Source organism: Enhydra lutris, unplaced genomic scaffold, assembly GCF_002288905.1.
Source record: "Enhydra lutris kenyoni isolate GAN:26980312 unplaced genomic scaffold, ASM228890v2 scaffoldscaffold21, whole genome shotgun sequence".
NCBI classification, from domain to species: Eukaryota; Metazoa; Chordata; class Mammalia; order Carnivora; family Mustelidae; genus Enhydra; species Enhydra lutris.
This window is the reverse complement of record NW_019154105.1, coordinates 12,431,754-12,455,449: the sequence shown is the minus strand read 5'-3', so window position 1 is coordinate 12,455,449 and position 23,696 is coordinate 12,431,754. Positions and strand designations below refer to the sequence as shown.

General features: G+C 37.6%; 2 pseudogenes; both read right to left on the bottom strand.

Annotated features, from left to right (window-relative positions):
- Positions 1–23,696, bottom strand: part of LOC111148943 — a 55,024-nt pseudogene that overhangs the window by 15,155 nt on the left and 16,173 nt on the right.
- LOC111148944 lies at positions 15,425–15,863 on the bottom strand (annotated as a pseudogene).

Here is a 23,696-nt window from a genome sequence, read left to right as displayed (position 1 = left end):
TCCAGTCACGTTGAGTTAGTTTTGTGACAGTAAGAGTCCCTTATGGTTTGTCTCCCTCCCGATCCCATCTTGTTTCATTTATTCTTTTCCTACCCCCCAAACTTCCCATTTTGCATCTCCAAATCCTCATATCAGGGAGATCATATGATAGTTGTCTTGCTCTGATTGACTTATTTCACTCAGCGTAATACCCTCTATTTCCATCCATGTCATCGCATATGGTAAGATTTCATTTCTTTTGATGGCTGCATAGTATTCCATTGTATATATATATACCCCATCTTCTTTATCCATTCATCTGTTGATGGACATCTAGGTTCTTTCCATAGTTTGGCTATTGTGGATATTGTTGCTATAAACATTCGGGTGCATGTGCCCCTTCGGATCACTATGTTTGTATCTTTAGGGTAAATATCCAGTAGTGCAATTGCTGGGTCATAAGGTAGCTCTATTTTGAACTTTTGAGGAACCTCCTTGCTGTTTTCCAGAGCGGTTGCACCAGCTTGCATTCCCACCAACAGTGTAAGAGCATTCCCCTTTCTCCCCATCCTCACCAGCATCTGTCATTTCCTGACTTGTTAATTTTAGCTATTCTGACTGGTGTAAGGTCGTATTTCATTGTGGTTTTGATTTGTATATCCCTGAATGCTGAGTGTTTTGAGCACTTTTTCATGTGTCTGTTGGCCATCTGGATGTCTTCTTTGCAGAAATGTCTGTTCATACCCTCTGCCCATTTCTTGATTGGATTATTTGTTCTTTGGGTGTTGAGTTGGATAAGCTCTATATAGATTTTGAACACTAGCCCTTTATCTGTTATGTTGTTTGCAAATATCTTCTCCCATTCTGTCATTTGTCTTTTGGTTTTGTTAACTGTTTCCTTTGCTGTGCAAAAGCTTTTGATCTAGATGAAGTCCCAATAGTTCATTTTTGCCCTTGCTTCCCTTGCCTTTGGCGTTGTTTCTATGAAAAATTTGTTGCAGCTGAGGTCGAAGAGGTTTCTGCCTGTGTTCTCCTCAAGGATTTTGATGGATTCCTTTCTCACATTGAGATCCTTCATCCATTTTGAGTCTATTTTCATGTGTGGTGTGAGGAAATTGTCCAATTTCATTTTTCTGCATGTGGTTGTCCAATTTTCCTAACACCATTTGTTGAAGAGGCTGTCCTTATTCCATTGAACATTCTTTCCTGCTTTGTCGAAGATTAGTTGACCATAGAGGTGAGGGTCTATTTCTGGGCTCTCTATTCTGTTCCATCAGTCTATGTGTCTGTTTTTGTGCCAGTACCATAATGTCTTGAGGATGACAGGTTTGTAATAGAGCTTGAAGTCCGGAATTGTGATGCCACCAACTGTGTCTTTCTTTTCCAATATTCCTTTGGGTATTTGAGGTCCTTTCTGGATCCATATAAATTTTAGGATTATTTGTTCCATTTCTTTGAAAAAAACGGATGGTATTTAGATAGGGATTGCATTAAATGTGTAGATTGCTTTGGGCAGCATAGACATTTTCACAATATTTGTTCTCCCAATCCATGAGCATGGAACACTTTTCCATTTCTTTGTGTCTTCCTCAATTTCTTTCATGAGTACTTTATATTTTTCTGAGTATAGATTCTTTGCTTCTTTGGTTAGGTTTATTCCTAGGTGTCTTATGGTTTTGGGTGCAATTGTAAATGAGATTGACTCCTTAATCTCTCTTTCTTCTGTCTTGTTGTTGGTGTAAAGATGCAACTTATTTCTGAGCATTGATTTTCTATCCTGACACTTATTGAATTCCTGTACAAGTTCTAGCAGATTTGGAGTGGAGTCTCCTGAGTTTTCCACATATAGTATCACGTCATCTGCAAAGAGTGATAGTTTGACTTCTTTGCCGATTTGGATGCCTTGAATTTCTTTTTGTTGTCTCATTGCTGAGTCTAGGACTTCTAGTATTATGTTGAATAGCAGTGGTGATAACGGACATCCCTGCCGTGTTCTTGACCTTAGCAGAAAAGGTCTCAGTTTTTCTCCATTGAGAATGGTATTTGCAATGGGTTTTTCATAGATGGCTTTGATAATATTGAGGTATATGCCCTCTATCCCTACACTTTGAAGAGTTTTGATGAGGAAGGGCTGCTATACTTTGTCAAATGCTTTTTCAGTATCTATTGAGAGGATCATGTGTTTCTTGTTCTTTCTTTTATTAATGTATTGTATCACATTGATTGATTTGTGGATGTTGATCCAACCTTGCAGCCCTGAAATAAATCCCACTTGGTCGTGGTGAATAATCCTTTTAATGTACTGTTGGATCCTATTGGCTAGTTGTTTGGTGAGAATTTTTGCATCTGTGTTCATCAAGGATATTGGTCTGTAATTCTCTTTTTTGATGGGATCTTTATCTGCTTTGGGGATCAAGGTGATGCTGGCCTCATAAAATGGGTTTGGAAGTTTTCCTTACATTTCTATTTTTTGGCACAGTTTCAGGAAAATAGGAATGAATTCTTCTTTAAAATTTTGGTAGAATTCCCCTGGGAAGCCGTCTGGCCCTGGGCTTTTGTTTGTTTGGAGATTTTTGATGACTGTTTCAATCTCCTTACTGGTTATGGGTCTGTTCAGGTTTTCTATTTCTTCCTGGTTCAGTTGTGGCAGTTTATATGTCTCTAGGAATGCATCCATTTCTTCCAGATTGTCAAATTTGTTGGTGTAGAGTTGCTCATACTATGTTCTTATAATTGTGTGTATTTCTTTGGTGTCAGTTGTGATCTCTCCTCTTTCATTCATGATTTTATTTATTTGGGTCCTTTCTCTTTTCTTTTGGTAAGTCTGGCCAGGAGCTTATCAACCTTCTTAATTCTTTCAAAGAACCAGCTCCTAGTTTTGTTGATTTGTTCTATTGTTTTTTGGTTTCTATTTCATTGATTTCTGCTCTGATCTTTATGATTTCTCTTCTCCTGCTGGGTTTAGGCTTTCTTTGTTGTTCTTTCTCCAGCTCCTTTAGGTGTAGGGTTAGGTTGTATTTGAGATTTTTCTTGTTTCTTGAGAAAGGCTTTTATTGCTATATATTTTCCTCTCAGGATTGCCTTTGCTGTGTCCCACAGATTTTGAACCATTGTGTTTTCATTATCATTTGTTTCCATGATTTTTTTCAATTCTTCTTTAATTTCCTGGTTGACCCATTCATTCCTTAGATACTGTTTAGTCTCCATGTATTTGGGTTCTTTCCAAATTTCCTCTTGTGATTGAGTTCTAGCTTTAGAGCATTGTGGTCTGAAAATATGCAGGGAATGATCCCAATCTTTTGATACCAGTTGAGACCTGATTTAGGACCCAGGATGTGATCTGTTCTGGAGAATGTTCCATGTGCCCTATTGAAGAATGTGTATTCCGTTGCTTTGGGATGGAATATTCTGAATATATCTGTGATGTCCATCTGGTCCATTGTGTCACTGAAGGCCTTTACTTCCTTGTTGATCTTTTGCTTGGATGATCTGTCCGTTTCAGTGAGGGGAGTGTTAAAGTACCCTACTGATTGTATTATTGTTGATGTGTTTCTTTCATTTTGTTATTAATTCGTTTATATAGTTGGTTGCTCCCACGTTATGGGCATAGATATTTAAAATTGTTAGATCTTGTTGTTGGACAGACCCTTTGAGTATGATATAGTGTCCTTCCTCATGTCTTATTATAGTTTTTGCCTTAAAATCTAATTGATCTGATATAAGGATTGCCACCCCAGCTTTCTTTTGATGTCCATTAGCAAGATAAGTTGTTTTCCACCCTCTTATTTTAAATCTGGAGGTGTCTTTGGGTCTAAAATGAGTTTCTTGTAGGCAGCATATTGATGGGTTTTGTTTTTTTATCCATTCTGATACCATGTGTCTTTTAATTGGGGCATTTAGCCCATTTACATTCAGGGTAACTATTGAGACATATGAATTTAGTACTATTGTATTGCCTGTAAGGGGAATGTTACTGTGTATTGTCTCTGTTCCTTTCTGGTCTACTACTTTTAGGCTCTCTCTTTGCTTAGAGGGCCCCTTTCAATATTTCCTGTAGAGCTGGTTTGGTGTTTGCAAATTCTTTCAGTTTTTGTTTGTCCTGGAAGCTTTTCATCTCTCCTTCTATTTTCAATGATTGCCTAGATGGATATAGTATTCTTGGGTGCATGTTTTTCTCGTTTAGAGCTCTGAATATATCATGCCAGTTCTTTTTGGCCTGCCAGGTCTCTGTGGATAAGTCTGCGGCCAATCTAATATTTTTACCATTGTATGTTACAGATTTCTTGGCCTGGGCTGCTTTCAGTATTTTCTCTTTGTCGCTAAGACTTGTAAATTTTACTATTAGATGATGGGGTGTGGACCTATTCTTATTGATTTTGAGGGGGGTTCTCTGTCCCTCCTGGATTTTGATGCTTGTTCCCTTTTCCATAATAAGGAAAATCTCTACAATAATTCTCTCCAATATACCTTCTGCTCCCCTCTCTCTTTCTTCTTCTTCTTCTAGAATCCCAATTTTTTTAAATGTTTTTTCATCTTATGGTATCACTTATCTCTCGAATTCTCCCCTCATGGTCCAGTAGTTGTTGGTCTCTCCTTTGCTCAGCTTCTTTATTCTCTGTCATTTGGTCTTCTATATCGTTAATTCTTTCTTCCGCCTCATTTATCCTAGCAGTAAGAGCCTCCATTTTTTATTGCACCTCATTAATAGATTTTTTGATTTCAACTTGGTTAGATTTTATTTCTTTTATTTCTCCAGAAAAGGCTTTTATTTCTCCCGACAGGGTTTCTCTAACATCTTCAATGCCTTTTTCAAGCTTGTCTAGAACCTTGAGAATCGTCATTCTGAACTCTAGATCTGACATATTATCAATGTCCATATTGATTAAGTCCCTAGCCTTCGGTACTGCCTCTTGTTCTTTTTTTTTTTTTTTTTTTTTTTTGATGAGTTTTTCTGTCTTGTCATTCTGTCCAGGTAAGAATATATGAAGGAGCAAATAAAATACTAGAAGTGTGGTAAAGACTCCAAGAAAATGTGCTTTAACCAAATCAGAAGAGACCCCAAATCATGGGGGTTGGGTGGGAGAAAAGGGATAAAAAGAAGTTCAGAAAAAAAAATTTAAAAAGAAAACAAATAAAGAAAAAAATATAAAAAAGAATACATACATATAATATATATATATATATATCTATATCTATATATATATATATATTAGACTCGTGACTAGAACAGGGTTACCCACTTAATTTTGGGAGTATTTTGCTCTCTTAGAAGAAACTGCCTCCCAAAATTTTAAAGAATGAAAAACGTATATAAGGGTAAACATAATGAAGGGATGGAATATGACTCTAAAGATGAAAAAAAATTGTTTAATTTCTAAAAAAAGGAATTGCTAAGGTAAGTTGTTTATGAGAATAAAGAAAAAGAAGGTGGAGAGAATTTGCTCAGGCTGGGGACTAGAACAACCCCGGTGCTAGATTTAGGGTGTATTGTGATTTATTAGAAGAAGTCGTACCCCAAATTTTTTAGAAGAAAAATCCCTATGTGTATACAAAGAATATAGTTAGATACAATGAAGGATAAAATATGACTACAATAATGAAGGTTCAATTTTTTTTTGTTTTTAATGAAAGATATTAAGATAAACTAGTTAAAACACGTTAAAAGAGGAAAGGGTAAAAGTTTAAAAAAATTAGCAGAAGAAAAAAATAATAAAATTTTAAAAAGATTAATTATCTTTGGAAGACTAAAGATTCATGGAGAGAAAGCCATGAATTCCATGCTTTGCTTTCTCCTCCTCTGGAATTCCACTGCTCTCCTTGGTAAGTGAACTTGGTCTTGGCTGGATTTCTTGTTGATCTTCTGAGGGAGGGGCCTTTTGTAGTGATTCTCAAGTGTCTTTGCCCGAGGTGGAATTGCACTGCCCTTACCAGGAGCCAGGCTAAGTAACCCGCCTGTGTTCGTTTTCGGGAGCTTTTTTCCCCTGAAGGGTTTCTGTAGAGTTCTGGAGGATGGGAATACTAACAGTGGCCTCTCTATCTCTGGCCCAGAGAAGCTGAGAGCTCGGGGCCCCATTCCTCAGTGCGCCCTCAGAGAAAAGCTCTCAATCACTCCCATCTCCCTGGCCTCCAGCTGCGCTCCAAACTCACCCAGCCTGTGACCAAGCGTCTGTCTCTGTCTCTGGCACACAGCTCCACCTGGAGTCTCTGAACCCCGCAGATCCCTGAACTCTTCCAGGGGGTGTCTCCCTGGATCTTGTGGGGACCCCCCCTCACAGAAAATTGGCCTGTGTCATGGATTATGGTTCAAGGTGACCCAGAGCTGAGCGCTCACTTCTCGGCTCTGTCTCTGTAGCCGGCTTCCCCATTCCAATAACCTGCAGTTCTGCAACACTCAGACACCCCCGATCCTTCTGTGACCCCACGGGACCTCAGGCCACGCTGTCCCTGCATGGGCTTCACCCCGGTTTAGCCTCCGGAGCGATGTCTCTCAGTGGAGCAGACTTTTAAAAGTTCTGATTTTGTGCTCAGTTGCCCCACAGTTTGCTGGGAGCCAACCCCTCCCCCCACAGTCTATCTTCCCATTGTTTTGGATTCAGTTCTCCGCCAGTCCTACCTTTCAGAAAGTGGTTGATTTTCTGTTTCCAGAATTGCTGCTCTTCTTCTCTTCAAACTCCTGTTGGATTTGTAGGTGTTTGCAATGGTTTGATAAGCTATTTAGCTGCTCTCCTGCTACCTGATGTCATCTCAGCCTGCGACTCTCCACCATCTTGACTCTGAAATCACCATTTCAAAGAGGTTTCTGAACTTTCATGTTTATTACAACGTTATTCACAATAGCCAAAATATGGAAACAACCTAAATGTCCTTTGACAAATGGAAAATTCTTCTTTTGCCATTTGCCACAAGTCACAACATGGATCTATTTGGAGGGCATTTAGTTAAAGAAAAAAAAAAAAACCAGGGAGAGAAAGATAGTGTTTGGTATCATTTAGGTGTAGTATCTTAAAAAAATATATATAAAGGCAGATTTGATAAGAAACCTAGAATAGTACTTGTCAAGGGCTGAGGGGAACAGCGAATGGAGAAATGTAGGTCCAAGGTGAACTTGTAGTTACAGGAAGAATAAATTGAGAATATCAGAGTGTGGTGACTGTAGTTATCACTACAGTATTGTATCCTTGAAAGTTGCTCAGAGTAGATCTTAAGCATTTTCACACACAAAAAACTATGTGATTTGATGGATATGTTAATTATATTGATCTTGGTAATTATTCCATAATATTTATATCAACTCATCATGCTGTATGCTTCATATAAATGCAATTGTATTTGCCAATTCTTTCTGAATGAAGTTGGGAAAGAAGAATTAGAAATAATTATACATGTGAATCACGACTTCTTGGATATCAGTGCTCAAAGATTTTTGTTTTGTTTTTTAAAAAACTTGGACTTTGCTGACATGCAATTCACATATCCTATGGTTGGCCGATTTAAAATGTACAATTCAGTGGTTCATAGTATATTTGCAGAATTATGCAACCATGAAAACATTATCATTTTCACCATCCTGCAGAAAAGCCTGTAACCTTTAGCCATTTCCCCTCAACTTCCGCATTTCTCCAGCCATAGGCAACAGTGAATCTATGTTCTATCTCTACAGATTTGGCTATTCTAGGCACTTCATGTAAAAGAAATCAGAATATGTGGTGTTTGTGACCTGCTTCTTTAAATTAGCAAAGTGTTTTAAAGGTTTATCTCTGTTGTATCGTGAATTGGGACTTCATTCCCTTTTATTACCAAATAATATTACATAGGATAGACACATTTTGTTATTTATTAGTCAAGACACAATTGTGTTTCCTTTTTCTAATTTTTGACCATTAATAATGTTTATTAACTTTAATGAACTAGTTTTGTGTGGACATGTTTTCCTTTTTCATGGGTATATATGGAGAAGTGGAATTGTTGGTTCCTATGGTAACTGTGTGTCATCTTTGAGGAATTTGCAAACTGTTTTCCAAAGTGGTTGTACCACTTTCAATTCCCAGATGCAAGATATGAGGATTTTAATTTCCCAAGTTCTTGCCAACACTATTTATTATTTGTCTTTTTATTTTTACAGCTATACTACTGGGCATGAGGTTGTATCTTATTGTGGTTTTGACTTATAATTCTCTGATGCCTAATGATGCTGAGCATTTCTTTTTCATGTGCTTATTAGCTGTTTGTATATCTTCCATGTAGACATTTCTTTTAGATACTTTGCTTATTTTTTAAAATATTTTATTTGTTTATTTGACAGGGAGAGATACAGAGAGAGTCAGAACACAAGCAGGGGAAGGGGAGAAAGAGAAGCAGGCTTCCTGCCAAGCAGGGAGTGGGATGCAGGGCTGGATCAATCCCAGCGTCCTGGAATCATGACCTTAGCTGAAGGCAGTTGCTTAACGATGAGCCACCCAAGTGCCCACTTTGCTCATTTTTATTGGATTATTTTTTGTCTTCTTATTGAGTTGTGGGTGTTTTTTATGTGTTTTCAGTACAAGCTCATTATCAGACATGATTTGCAAATAATTCTCCAATTCTCTGGGGTTTTGTTGTTGTTTTGTTTTTTACTTTCTTGATTATATCCTTTGAAGCACAAAGTTTTAATTTTGATGAAGTCCACACTAATATAAATTTAATTTCGGTTGCTTGTGCTTTTAGTATTATACCTAAGAAACCATTGTTAAATCCAAGGTTACAATATTGTCCTCATGTTTTCTGTTAGGAGCTTTTAAAATTATTATTTCAAGTCTTGCATTAGATTTTTGACCCATTTTGAGTTAATTTCTGTATATGGTGTGAGGTGGGGGGGGATCCAATTTCATTCTTCTACATGTGGATAATTATTTTTCTCGTAAGAATTTATTCTGGGTTGTGAAATCAATTCCATTGATCTTTATGTCTGTCCCTTTACCTGTCACACACTCTCTTGAGTACTGTAGATTAGTAGCTGGCTTTGAAATCAGGAAGGACATAGATCTTCTTTAATTTACTTTCACAATATTTTAGTTTTCAACAGTATGAGCTTTGAATTTCTTTTATTAAATTTATTTGTATTTTATTCTTCTTGATGGTATTATATATGGAATTGTTTTCTTAATTCCATTTTGGAGTGGTCATTGCAAATATATAGAAATGCAGTTGATTTCTGTGTATTGATCTTGTATCCTGAAAACTTGCTTAGTTCATGTTTTGATCTAATATTAGTTTAGTGGCACCCTTTAGATTTTCTCTACATAAGATCATGTCATCTGCCAATAAAGATAGATTTATTTCTTCCTTTCAAATTAGAATTTATTTTATTTCATATTCTTGTCTAATGTTTTAGCTAGTACCTATGTAAGACATTGAACAGAAGTGGAAAGGGTGGCTTTTCTTGTCTTTTTCCTTATCTGTGAAAGAAAGCATTTAAGTCTTTCACCATTAAGTATGATGTTGGCATGGGTTTTTTGTAGGTACTTTTTTTCAGTTGGAGGAAGTTCAATTCTATTCCTAGATTACTGAGTATTCTTATCATGAAGGTTGTTGAAGCTCATGAAATAACAATGAATTTGTTCACATTTATTAAGATGATCATGCAGTTTTGTCTTTTATTCCGTTGGTATGTGGTATTATATTAATTGATTTTTCAGATGTTAAAGCCACTTTGTTTTCCTGGGATTAATTCCAATTTTTTCATGTGTATAATTCTTTCTATATGGTTAAGTATTTTGTTTGTTAACATTTTGTTGAGGATTTTTACATATATTCATAAGGGATATTGATCTATAGCTTTCTTGTGATGTCATTATTTGGTTTTAGTATCATGTTTTATTCAGTGTCATGTGTTTTCTCTTCTTGTACTTTTGGGGGGATTTTTAGAAAGAAACAATATTAATTTTTCTTTAAATTCTTGGTAGAACCATTCAGTGAATCGACCTGGACCTGGGCTTTCCTTTGTGGTAGTTTTTTGATTACTAATTCAATCCCTATTTTTGTTGTTATGGGTCTAAAACAGTTCATGTTTTTCTAATGATTTGTCCCTTTCACCTAGTTATCTCATTTGTTGGCATACAATTTATATTAATATTCTCTTATGATCCTTTTTATTTACATAAAGTTAGTAGCAATATCTTCAATCTCATTTCTTATTTTAGAAATGTGAGTCTCTCTTTTTTGGGTGTCTATCTAGCTAAAGTTTTATTAGTTTTGTTGGTATTTGGAAAGAACCAAATTTTGGTACTGTTATTTTGCTTTATTGTTATTCTCTATTTTTTGGTATTCTAATTCTGAGCTTTTTTTTTTTTCTTCTACTAGTTTTGGATATTGTTTCCTTTCTTTCTGTTTTTCTAGTGTCTGTGTTTTAAAGGGTCATTTTTCAGTTTTACTGATATATATTGGCATATAACATTATAAGGCATACAACTTAATAATTTGGTACATGTACACATAGTGAATTGATTCCTATAATTTTAGTTAACATCCATCACCTCATATAGGTATAAATTTTTCTTGTGATGAATCTTTTAAGATCTACTCTCTTAACTACTTTCAAATATACATGACAGTGTCATTAATTACAGTCAATATGCTGTGTATCAGCTCCCCAGTTCTTATTCATGTTGTAACTAAAAGTTTGTATTTTTGACCACCTTCACCCATTTCCCCCAAACTCCAGTTTTAGCAACCACCAGTCTGTTCTCCATTGCTAGGAGTTCAATTATTTTTGATTTCACATATAAATGAGATCATACAGTATTTGTCTTCTCTGTCTGATTTATTTTACTTAGCATCATGCCCTCAAAGTCCATTCATGTTGTCACAAATGGCAGGATTTCCTTCTTTTTTATGATGAATAAGAGTCCTAGTTGTATGTATAGATACATACTGTATTCTCTTTATCCATTCATCATTGATGGATGCTTAGAATGTTCCTGTGTTATGGCTATTGTAGATAATGCCAAAATAAACATGGAAATGCAGATAGTGATTTCATTTCCTTGGGTGGCTGAGTCATATGATAGTTCTATTTTCAATATTTTAAGGAACCTCCATAGTATTTTCCATGGTGGCTGCACCAACACACATTCCCACCAAAAGTGTACAAGGGTTTCTTTTTCTTTACATCCTTGCCAACACTCACACATATATGGTCTCTTGTCTTCTTGGTAATAGCCATTCTATCAGGTATGAGGTGTTACCCCATTATTTTGTTTTGCATTTCCCTAATGATTAGTGGTGTTGAGCATCTTTTCATGTACCTGTTGACCATTTGTATGTCTTCCTGGGAGAAATGTCTATTCAGTTCCTCTACCCATTATTTTAATTGGATTGTTTCTTATTTTGGCATGAAGGTAAATGAGTTATTTATATATTTTTGGATATTAATCCCTTATCAGAAATATAATTTGTAAATATTTTCTCCCATTCTATAAATTACCTTTTCTTTTTCTTGATGGTTTCCTCTGCTGTGCAGAAGGCTTTTAATTTGGTGTTGTCTCATGGGTTTATTTTGCTTTTGTTGCCTTTGTTTTATGTGTTATATCCCAAAAATTATTGCTGTGACCGATGTCAGGGAACTTATCTCCTATGTTTTCCTCCTTGAATTTTCTAGTTTCAGGTTTCACATTTAAGTTTCCAACCCATTTTGGGTTAATTTTTGTGTATAGTGTGAGAGAGGGATCTAATGTTCTTGCTTTGTATGTGGCTGTCCAGTTTCCCAACAACAGTTATCGAAGAGATTGTTCTTTGTCTATTGCATACTCTTTCCTCCATTGTCTTAAGTTAATTGACCAAAAATGTGTGAATTTATTTTGGGGCTTTCTCTCATGTTCCATTGATATACGTGTCTGTTTTATTTATTTATTTTTTTAAATTTTTTATTTCTTTAGAGTGTAACAGTATTCATTGTTTTTGCACCACACCCAGTGCTCCATGCAATCTGTGCCCTCCCTAAGACCCACCACCTGGTTCCCCCAACCTCCCACCCCCCGCCCCTTCAAAACCCTCAGGTTGTTTTTCAGAGTCCATAGTCTCTCATGGTTCACCTCCCCTTCCAATTTTCCCTCAACTCCCTTCTCCTCTCTAACTCCCCTTGTCCTCCATGCTATTTGTTATGCTCCACAAATAAGTGAAACCATATGATAATTGACTCTCTCTGCTTGACTTATTTCACTCAGCATAATCTCTTCCAGTCCCGTCCATGTTGCTACAAAAGTTAGGTATTCATCCTTTCTGATAGAGGCATAATACTCCATAGTGTATATGGACCACATCTTCCTTATCCATTCATCCATTGAAGGGCATCTTGGTTCTTTCCACAGTTTGGCGACCATGGCCACTGCTGCTATAAACATTGGGGGTACAGATGGCCCTTCTTTTCACTACATCTTGCAGGGTCATAGGGAAGCTCTATTTTTAATTTCTTGAGGAATCTCCACACTGTTCTCCAAAGTGGCTGCACCAACTTGCATTCCCACCAACAGTGTAAGAGGGTTCCCCTTTCTCCACATCCTCTCCAACACATGTTGTTTCCTTTCTTGCTAATTTTGGCCATTCTAACTGGTGTAAGGTGGTATCTCAATGTGGTTTTAATTTGAATCTCCCTGATGGCTAGTGATGATGAACATTTTTCATATGTCTGATAGCCATTTGTATGTCTTCATTGGAGAAGTGTCTGTTCATATCTTCTGCCCATTTTTTGATATGATTATCTGTTTTGTGTGTGTTGAGTTTGAGGAGTTCTTTATAGATCCTGGATATCAACCTTTTGTCTGTAGTGTCATTTGCAAAGATCTTCTCCCATTCTGTGGGTTGCCTCTTTGTTTTGTTGATAGTTTCCTTTGCTGTGCAGAAGCTTTTGATCTAGATGAAGTCCCAAAAGTTCATTTTCACTTTTGTTTCCTTTGCTTTTGGAGTCATATCTTGAAAGAGTTGCTGTGGCTGATATCTAAGAGGTTACTGCCTATGTTCTCCTCTAGGATTCTGATGGATTGCTGTCTCACTTTGAGGTCTTTTATCAATTTCGAGTTTATCTTTGTGTAGGGTGTAAGAGAATGTTCGAGTTTCATTCTTCTACATATAGCTGTCCAGTTTTCCCAGCACCATTTATTGAAGAGACTGTCTTTTTTCCACTGTATATTCTTTCCTGTTTTGTTGAAGATTATTGGACCATAAAGTTGAGGGTCCATATCTGGGTTCTCTACTCTGTTCCAGTGGTCTATGTGTCTGTTTTTATGCCAGTACCATGCTATCTTGGTGATCACAGCTTATGTGTCTGTTTTAATGCCAGTATTATACTTTTTGATCCCTAAAGCTTTGAACTATGATTTCAAATCAGGAAGTGTGATGCCTCTGGCTTTTTATTTGTTTTTCAAGATTGCTTTCAGTGTTTTGGATCTTTTTGTTTTCATACAAATTTTAGGATTCTTTGTTCTATTTCTGTGAAAAATACTATTGGAATTTTGATAGGGATTGCATTGAATCTATAGATTGCTTTGGGTAGTGTGGATATTTTGACAATATTAATTTTTCCAATACATGAGCATGAAATATCTTTCCATTTATTTGAGACTTCTTCAATTTCCTTCATCAGTCTCTTTAGTTTTCAAGGTATAGATTTATCACCTCCCTAGTTAAATGCATTTAAGTTTTTTTATTCTTTAAAAAATAACAAGATTTCTATTTATTTTTATGAGAGAGAAAGAAAGAGAGTGAAAGTGCAAGCAGGGGAGGGTCACAAGCAGACTTACACTGAGTGGGGAGGCTGATGAGGGGCTTGATCTCATGACCATGAGATCGTGACCTGAAGTGAAATCAAGAGTCAGATGTTTAACTAACTGAGCCACCCAGTCAATGGCGGTGCTCCACCATTTTATTTTTCTTGATGGAATTATAGATGGGGTTGCTTTCTTAATTTCTACTTTTTCTTTTCTTTTTTTTTCTTATTCTTTTTTTCTTTTTTTTTTTTTTTTTTGTATATACAAAATGCATATAAACTGTCTATTATTTTCTTAACTGTGCATCCTGGCATTGGGATTGATAACTCTGATGGCCAGCTGGGCTGCTCTTTCCACAGTGACCTTGTGGTTCTTGGTGGAGACCATTGGGCATCATCTTTGGACCATTGGTTCTTTGAGGAGAGCATTGAGCATCATTATTTTGCACATCAGCAGCACTTCAAGTTCCTTGATGTGTGGACTAGGCATATCCAGAAGCCACTGGGAAGCATGTACTTTGTTTTCTTGTGCTCCCATAACCAATTTGGGCATCAAGGACTAGCCCCTGAATCGCCTGTGTGCATTATTGTTGGTGCTTCTGGGTTTCTGCCAGTTGTGCTTAATTTTCACATATAGGTCTGATTGAAGTTGGCTGAACTTCTTGGTCCTCTTTTTAATGATCTTGGGTTTCATCAGAGGTCTGAGGATGGCCAGGATATTGAGTAGGAGATGATTGCTCCCTTCTCAGTCAGTGCTAAGGAAAAGAGCTTAATTTCTTCTTCTAATAGTTGATGTTAGTGTATAGAAATGCAACTTATTTTTATGTAATGATTTTGTATACTACAACTTTACTGACTTTATTACTTCAAGTATTTTGTTGTTGTTGTTTGTGCAACTTTATTGAAGAAAAATCAGTTACTAGCAGAGTTGCTCACTCATCCATCAGCAACTTGCTTTATTTATTCAGTGCTATATTAAATATCATATTGGAAGACAGATTAACTCATAGAACTAACTATCATTACAATTTAAATGAAAATTACAAAATATTTGAGACCCTATTTTGGAATACAAGGGTGTTTGACTTCCACTTTTCATTCTCTGTAGAACAAGAACAGGCCATTCCTTTATCGACATTCATAAAATACATCGCATTTTCTGTTCTGCTGATGCTATCAATGCAATACCTATATTCCAGCCACATCAGTTATAAGCATAAAATATATCATGTACCTCAAATCAGTAACAGTGGAAGGCTTAAAAAAGCCTGGTACTAGAATGATGCTGTTTCCTTTGATGTGAAAACCAAGCATCCATCTCCCTCCCACTCAGATGATTTCTTCAGCACGTTAGTGCAGTGAGGAATGGCTTTAGTCTCATAACCAAGTTAGAGTGAAGACACTGGCCACGTAATAAACATGCTTCATTTTTTAAAAAATTCTGAATCTTGAGCAACTGTTTTCTTGTAACTACTTTCCAGTTCTAAAAGCAGTTACTGTCCAAAGCTGGAAGAACTTAAGTCTTCTCAGATGAGCATGTGAATGGGCGGAGGAAGGCAACAAAAAATAAAATTAAAACATATGAGGTCTAATAGAGGAGCAGTCAGGTAAGAAAATGAAACAAACAAACAAACAAACAAACAAAAGGAACAGTGATTTAAAGTTTATTCCAGCTATAATGCAGGTTATTCTGACTTTAAGGAAGCATCACATGGCATAGTTCTGAATCCATTCCCAAGATATTCTGTTGTACTTCTCTCTGTTCTATGGATCCATGCAATCTCTGGTACTAGGGGTCATCTGGGTTTGGATCACACACCAATGAACAAGTGGATAAAAGAACTTTCGAAATAGTTACAGCAGGAGACCATTGTGACCTTAGAATATCAAGACAAATACTGCCATTACTATTAATATTTGGATGATAAATTCTTGTTGTAAATGCAACCTTAGGTGATTTGAAGGTGTAATCTGCAGGAAAATTAATTGTTAAAAACAATACACTGTCTTGATATGAGCTGTCATTAGGTCCCACGATTGTTGCTTGCCAATGAAACATGCAATCTCCAACCAGACCTGCAGAATGTTGTCCTGGTGAGTCATGGGCCAAGTCACTAAGGTCCTTATTAATCCACTTCAGTGCCATAGCCTGTGCTTTTTGTCTGGCTGCTCACTCTCTTGGTGTGTACTCAAAGGTCCAGCCAAAACTCTTGATTATCTGAGCAGCAGGGAAGAATTTTCTCCTCACCTCACACTGGCTGTAACAGACACAGGTCCTCCCTCAAGCTGTAGCCTTGGCCTCCTCCCTGTGGGGAAGCTGGTATGTCCCTATAAGGGCTCACGCTCAAAACGCAGCCCTTGTAATTGGTTTTTGTTTTTTGGTATTTTTCTTTTTTGGGGGGGGGTTTACAGTTTTCTATATATAATATTATGTCACCTGCAAATAGATACAGTCTTAATTTTTCCTTTCTGTGACATCACCTGGGTGTCCTTGAATTTAGTTCAGTTCTGACACTAGCTACCTGGAGACTAACCATCCCTCAAAAGAATGTACTGTTTAGAATACAACCCATCAGAAATGATACTAGCCACTAAGCATGCTTAGATATAGACATAAGAAAAACATGTGAGGACAACAGGCCACTAGGGGAGAGGATAATATAGATCTTTGAAGCTGAGCAGCTGGGGATGCCCAGCTCACTCAGGGCAGAATGCCACCTGTTTTATTTTCTGTTATCCCCCCTCCCAGAGGGTGCCTGCAGTTAGTCAGACAATCCTTTCTTTGGGCTTACTCACAATAGGTCATGTACTATGTGACCAGACATATTTTGTCTTTCTTCTTACTTATCTACAAGACTCATGGTCAATGTGTAACCCACTCTGGCTTCTCTATTGATTGTTACCTGCTTTCCAATAAATATGAGACTGAGGAGTTGTTCGGGGCAACAGTCTTTTCTACTGTCACCCCTGCTCCCTTTCTCTTGCAGCTGACATGTCTGTGCCTCATTATTCTCCTGTGTACCCTCAAGAAGTGGCAGAGACAACACCATGTCTCACAGGTTAAGGGCTCTTGTCTTATAGGATGCCACTTCAAATGCTAATTACAGGTAGTACATCCTCTGGTTAGCTATAGCTTCTGTTCAACTTGGATACAAATTGGAAATTGTCTTGACCTCTTCCCCCTTGGTTTTGATTACTTGTTGGAACAGCTCACAAAATTCAGGGAAACCAGTAAATTACATTTATCAGTCTGTTACAGGATATGGACGGCCAAATGAAGAGATCCATAATACAAGGTCTAGGAGGCTTGGGAGTATAGCAGATTATTGGTGAATTTGGGGTATACCATCCCCAAATAAATGGATATGTTCTCCAATCTGGAGGCTTTCTGAACCCTGTATCTTTGGGATTTTTATGAAGGCTTTCTCATGGAAGCATGATCAATATTAGCTCCAGTTCTATCATCTCTCCCATTTAAAGAAGTGGGGGGTGAGGTTGAAAAATCCCAAGATCCAATTATGCTGTGGTTTTCCTGGTTTAACCTCTCCTCTTTCTAGGAGCCCACCTAGAATTACCTCATTAGAATAAAAGAGTGCTCTTATCACTTAGGAATTTACAAGGGTTTTAGGACCCCTGTGTCAGGGACTGAGGACAAAGACAAAATGTTAGAACAAAAGATGCTCCCAGTGTACTTATCACTAAGGAATTTATAAGGATTTTAGGAACTCTCTGTCAGAGACTGGGAGCTGAGACCAATGTAGGTATTTCTAATTACTTCACAATACAACACTTCTGACACATCTGTGCACCAAATCAGGGAATTTGCTTGATATGATTTCAAGTTTCTAAAATTTATTTAGACATTTTTGTGGACTAACATATGATGTTGTTGTTACATTTGAGCCAGCTGATCAAGTTTTATGTCTCCTGTGTACCTCCCCCAAAAGTCAGCCTGCCAGACATGGGTACAAGGTCATTCTGGTGAGACAATGGTGATCTGGAATGGGTGAAAGTGTGAGCATGAGAATAGCACCCTCTGAACTCCAGGGCGGTTTTCCGTCTGTTGCTAGATGTGTGCTGAATTTGAAGCCTATTCCTCAGGCAGCAACTTGCAAGGTATGCAAATAGGGCTCTTTCAGGGAAAAATTGGGAGATGGGCATTTCTGTCTGTTGCCTCTGCTGAGCCCTGAGGGGTTAGTGAGTTAGTAAGACTTTACATCCATTATCAAAGGCAGAGCATGAGAGGGAAAGCAGCCAGGTGAGTATTTATTATTATTATTAACATATAATAAAGTATTTGTTTCAGAAGTACAGGTCTGTGATTCATCAGTCTCACACAACACCCACCACAACACATACCCTTCCCAATGTCCATCACTCAGCACCCCATCCCTCACCCCCACTCCAACAACCCTGTTTGTTTCCTGAGATTGAGTCTCTTCTGATTTGTCTCCCTCTCTGGTTTCTTCTTGTTTCATTTTTCCCTCTCTTCCTCTATGATCCTCTGCCTTGTTTCTCAAATTCTACATATCAGTGAGATCATCTGGTAATTGTCTTTCTCTGACTGACTTATTTCACTTAGCATAATATCCTCTAGTTCCATCCATGTTGTTGCAAATGGTAAGATTTCATTTTTTGATGCTTGCATAATATTTCACTAGATGTCTATACCATAGCTTCTTTATCCATTCATCTGTTGATGGACATATGAGCTCTTTCCATCGTTGGGCTATTGTGGACATTGCTGTTAAAACATTGGGGTGCACATGCCCCTTTGGATCACTACATTTGTATATTTGGGGTAAATACCCAGTAGTGCAATTTCTGGGTCATATGGTAGCTTTTTTTATTTTTATTTTTTGTTTTAAAAATTTTTTTATTTTTTATTTATTTTTTATTTTTGAGAATCCTCTAGACTATTTTCCAGGGTGGCTGTACCAGCTTGCATTTCTACCAACAGTAGGAGGGCTCCCCTTTCACTCCATCCTTGCCAACATCTGTTGTTTCCTAGCTTTTTAATTTTAGTCTTTCTGACTGGTGTGAGGTGGTATCTCCTTGTGGTTTTCATTTGTATTTCCCTGATGCCAAGTGATGTTGAGCACTTTTACATAGGTGTTTTGGCCATCTGGATGTCTTCATTGCAGAAATATCTGTTCATGTCTGCTGTCCATTTCTTGATTGGATTATTTGTTCTTTGCGTGCTGGGTTTGATAACTTCTTTGTAGAGTTTGGATACTAACCCTTTATCTGCTATGTCATTAGCAAATATCTTCTGTTATATATAAATACATATATTTATAAATAAATATAACCATTCTGCTGGTTGGCTTTTGGTTTTGTTGACTGTTTCCTTTGCTGTGCAAAAGCTTTTTATCTTGATGAAATCCCAATAGTTCACTGTTGCCCTTACTTCCCTCGCCTTTGGTAATGTTTCTAGGAAGAAGTGCTGTGGTTGAGGTGAAGAGATTGCTCCCTGTGTTCTCCTCAAGGATTTTGATGGATTCCTGTCTCACACTGAGTTTTTTCATCCATATGGAGTTTATTTTAGTGTCTGGTGTAAGGAAATGATCCAGTTTCATTCTTCTGCATGTGGCTGTCCAATTTTCCCAACACCATTTGTTGAGGAGACTGTCTTTTTTCCATAGGACATTCTTTCTTGCTTTGTCAAAGATTAGTTGACCATAGAGTTGAGGGTCCATTTCTGGGCTCTCTATTCTGTTCATTTTTAATGTATTCTTTAGGTGATATCCTTCTCAAATAATAATGCTGATAGTAGTTAACAAATGCATGATGGTTGCCATGTTAGGCACTACAAATGCCACAACATAGTATTTTCCTTTGGAGTACTGAAAAACTTAATTACCAAAATTTATTTTATCAAAATTAAAAAGTTTTCTGCTTGAGAAGACACCAATTAGAGTGTGAAAAATCAACCATCCAGAAAGGGAGAAAATATTTGCAAATCAAATTTCTGATTGGATATTTATATCAACAGTATATAAAGAATACTTACAGTCCAATCATGAGAAGATACCTCAATTTTAACAGTTGGCAACAGAAACTAATATAACATTTCTGTCAATTATACTTTAATAATAAATTTAAAACATTTAAAAAATCCATGTGCTACATAAAAGAAGTTAGCTACAAAAGACCGTGGATGACAGACTCCTTTTATATAAATGTCCAGGAAAGCTAATCTATAGGGACAGAAATTTGATTAATGGTTGCTTTGGGAGAGAGAATACAAAATGACCTCTAGGACATATGAGGTTTCTTTTTAGGATGATGAAAATGTTCTAAATTTATGATGTGGGGAAGGTTTCATAGCTTTGTAAGTGTGCTATATATATTTGAATTTTGTACTTTAAACAGGTGAATTACGGTATGTGAATTACATTTTATTACAGTATCTACTCAAATAATGATGATATAATCAACCTTTGAGCAAAAAGAGATTTTTAATTTCAGAAATTCCAGATACTGAGTTGATATAATCTGTGATATTTCTACTAGTTCATCATTGTCTCCTTCTTTGGGTTCTATCCTATTTTTAAAGATGTGTCCTTTTTAAGTTATGTATATTATTTTATATTTTGGGGGTAGAAAGTTGTTGCACTAGTTGTCTATTAAATCAATTAGGTTAAAATGCAACTTTGAAATGGATGGTTGAAAATAAAAGTGGATTTAAGATCAGCTAATTCACGTTGCTAATTTGAAAATTAGCCTCAAGAATGGGATGAAACTCATAGTCACTGTTGACAGAAGAGCCTATCAATGGTTCTAGCTATTGAAAAAAAATTTTAATACTCATGAAGGGTCATTAATGACTGTCCTTGCATTGAGCAAATCTGTATTAGACATTGTGTGGAAGTCCAGTTTGGCAGCTGCTCCCTTGGCCTTCATGTGGGCAATGTTAGCAGTTTGATCTGCAAGCAAAGGATGCCCACTATGGGGATACCATAATAGATTGCCTCATAGATGCCTTTGGTTCCACCATGAGTTACGAAGTCTTTGGTTTTGGATTACTTGAGATTGAGTGAATTTCAGCAAATTATTGATTATAAGTCTTAGAAATAGGAAGAGAGTAGGATGATATAAAGTTTTGAAAGAGGCAGTGTATTTATACAACTGTTTTGTGTACAATTCAAACTGCATTAGAATATCATTCAGAATTCAAAGGAAGAGGCACTAAGTCAGCTGGAAAGGTAAGTGAAGGCTTTATAGAAGACAGGTGCATTTCTTGTGACTTAAAAAATGAATATAACAGAGTGTGTATTAAACTGGGGGCATGTTAGAATATATTCCCTTAATGAAATAGTGAAGTTGTTGAGTCTGACAAATACTGTCAAGGCAGCAGGAAGTATGATGGCAATGATATAGGAATCAGAAGAAGGAAAGGCTGTTCTTTATCATGAAATGTGTTACCAATTTATGCAAGACTGTGAGGTTTTTTTTTAAATAGAAAATAGAGAGGCACTAGTTATAAAAGAGAAGATGTTATTTTTCAGTGCCCCTTGGTATACCCCCACAATGGGGGTAAAAATTGCTCTAAGGAGAGAATTAGGAGACAGAAAGACAATCCAGAAAGGTGTTGAAAATTGCTCTGTAAGAAGTAATTACACAGAAACTTAAGATACTTTGTTGTGGACATTATGAATGTGACTGTATGTAATAAAATGCCAATAATTAGTAGAATATTAACTGTGGTATCTTATCCTTTCCCTCTAGGACTGCAAAATATATATAGGAAAGTTTTTTTTTTTATGGCTTTCAATAAGAAGAATATGTTCAATATATTTCTTCCCTGGAGAACTATTATTTTCTGGTTGGCTGCTGATCATTTTAACATTTTTGTTCCAGAGTCTTACCCTCAAGGTCATTCTGGGGAATCTATTTATACAGCGAGTATTTGGCCCTAAGTTGTCTAGTTCCTTACCACTAAATCTCCATAGAACTTATCGAGGTAAATAAAATACCTTATCTCATGAGTCAAACTGCAAAATTATAGCATGTTAGACTATAAATAGATGAAGAGACATCTAGTAAAACTCCTGGCATGACAGATAAAGAAACAAGGACAAAAGATGTTACATAAGGAAAACCAATGAAGTACTGATGTAATAGGAATACTCATATTACATGTACTTATTTTTATATTCAATTAAGTATAAATGTAATCATAATGTTTCATACTTAGGAGTTAGACAAATGAGATTATCAACGAACACTGAAAGCATACAAAACATTTTAAGGTAGTCATTATAATTCTAGTAAAAAAAGCTAGCAAATTACTAATGGTGTGTCTGTTTGCTTTAAAATAACACAGGCTTATTAAAAGAATATTTGGAAAAGTATGAAAGAGAATAAAAAAAGAAGTAAGATTCACCTCTGGTCTCCATCCAGGTATATACTTGATGTGAAAAAATACATGCATTTTTTTGCTCATTTTGATTATTTTTATCTATATAGTGTTATATTTGCATATTATGAAGTATAAATGTATAATTTTCTTTTAGAAAGAAAGACTGTGTGTGTGGAAGTGAGGGGGAAGGACCAGGGATAGGGAGAGAGAGAATCTAAAGCAGGCTCCACTTTCATCATGGAGCCCACTGTGGGGCTCCATCTCACAATCCTGAGGTCATGAACTGAGCCAAAATCAAGAGGTGGTCACTTAACCACCCTACCATCTAGGGGGACTCGAAACCCCCGACCACCCAGGGGACTCGAATTCCCTGACCGCCCAGGGGGACTTGAACCCCCTGTCGATCTACCAGCAGAGGGATGGAGCATCCCTGCATCCACTCCAGCCCTGGGGGCATGGCTGCATCCAGCTTCTTCCCAGTGGGCTATACCCTGGAGCTCTGCTATCAGATAGACAGACAAGATCCTAATACCTCCAGAGGCTTTTCCCAGAAATTCCGACGCTGGATCAGTTCTCATTGTTTGATCCCAAACGAGCCTCCAATGTTAGGGTCCATGATCAAAGGAACGAGACTGATCCACAGTGAAAATCAAGCAAAGCTTTATTTTGCGCCAAGCATCAGAAACCAGGGAGTCAAGATGGCGGAGAAGTAGCAGGCTGAGACTACTTCAGGTAGTGGGAGATCAGCTAGATAGCTTATCTAAAGATTGCAAACACCTACAAATCCAACGGGAGATCGAAGAGAAGAAGAACAGCAACTCTACAAACAGAAAATCAACCACTTTCGGAAAGGCAGGACTGGCGGAGAAGAGACTCCAAAGCGATGGGAAGATAGACCGCGGGGGGAGGGGCCAGCTCCTGGAAGCGGCGGAGCAACGGAGAACAAAATCAGGACTTTTAAAAGTCTGTTCTGCTGAGGGACATCGCTCCAGAGGATTAACCGGGGTGAAGCCCACGCAGGGTCAGCGTGGCCTCAGGTCCCGCAGGGTCACAGAAGGATCGGGGGTGTCTGAGTGCCAAAGAGCTTACAGGTATTAGAACGGGGAAGTCAGCTACAGAGACAGAGCTGAGGAGTGAGCTCTAATCTCGGGGTTACCTTAACCAGTCACAGGCTTGGTCAGCTCGGAGCGTGGCCGGAGGCCAGGGTGACGGGAGTAATTGGGCGCTGTTCTCTGAGGGCGCACTGAGGAGTGGGGCCCCGGGCTCTCGGTTCCTCCGGGCCGGAGACCGGGAGGCCACCATCTTCATTCCCGTCCTCCGGAACTCTACGGAAAGCGCTCAGGGAACAAAAGCTCCCGAAAGCAAACCCGATCGGATTACTCAGACCCGCCTGGGTAAGGGCGGTGCAACTCCGCCTGGGGCAAAGACACTTGAGAATCACTACAACAGGCCCCTCCCCCAGAAGATCAACAAGAAACCCAGCCAGGATCAATTTCACCTACCAAGGAGTGCAGTTTCAATACCAAGGAGAGCAGCAGAATTCCAGAGGAGGAGAAAGCAAAGCACGGAACTCATGGCTTTCTCCTCATGATTCTTTAGCCTTGCAGTTAATTT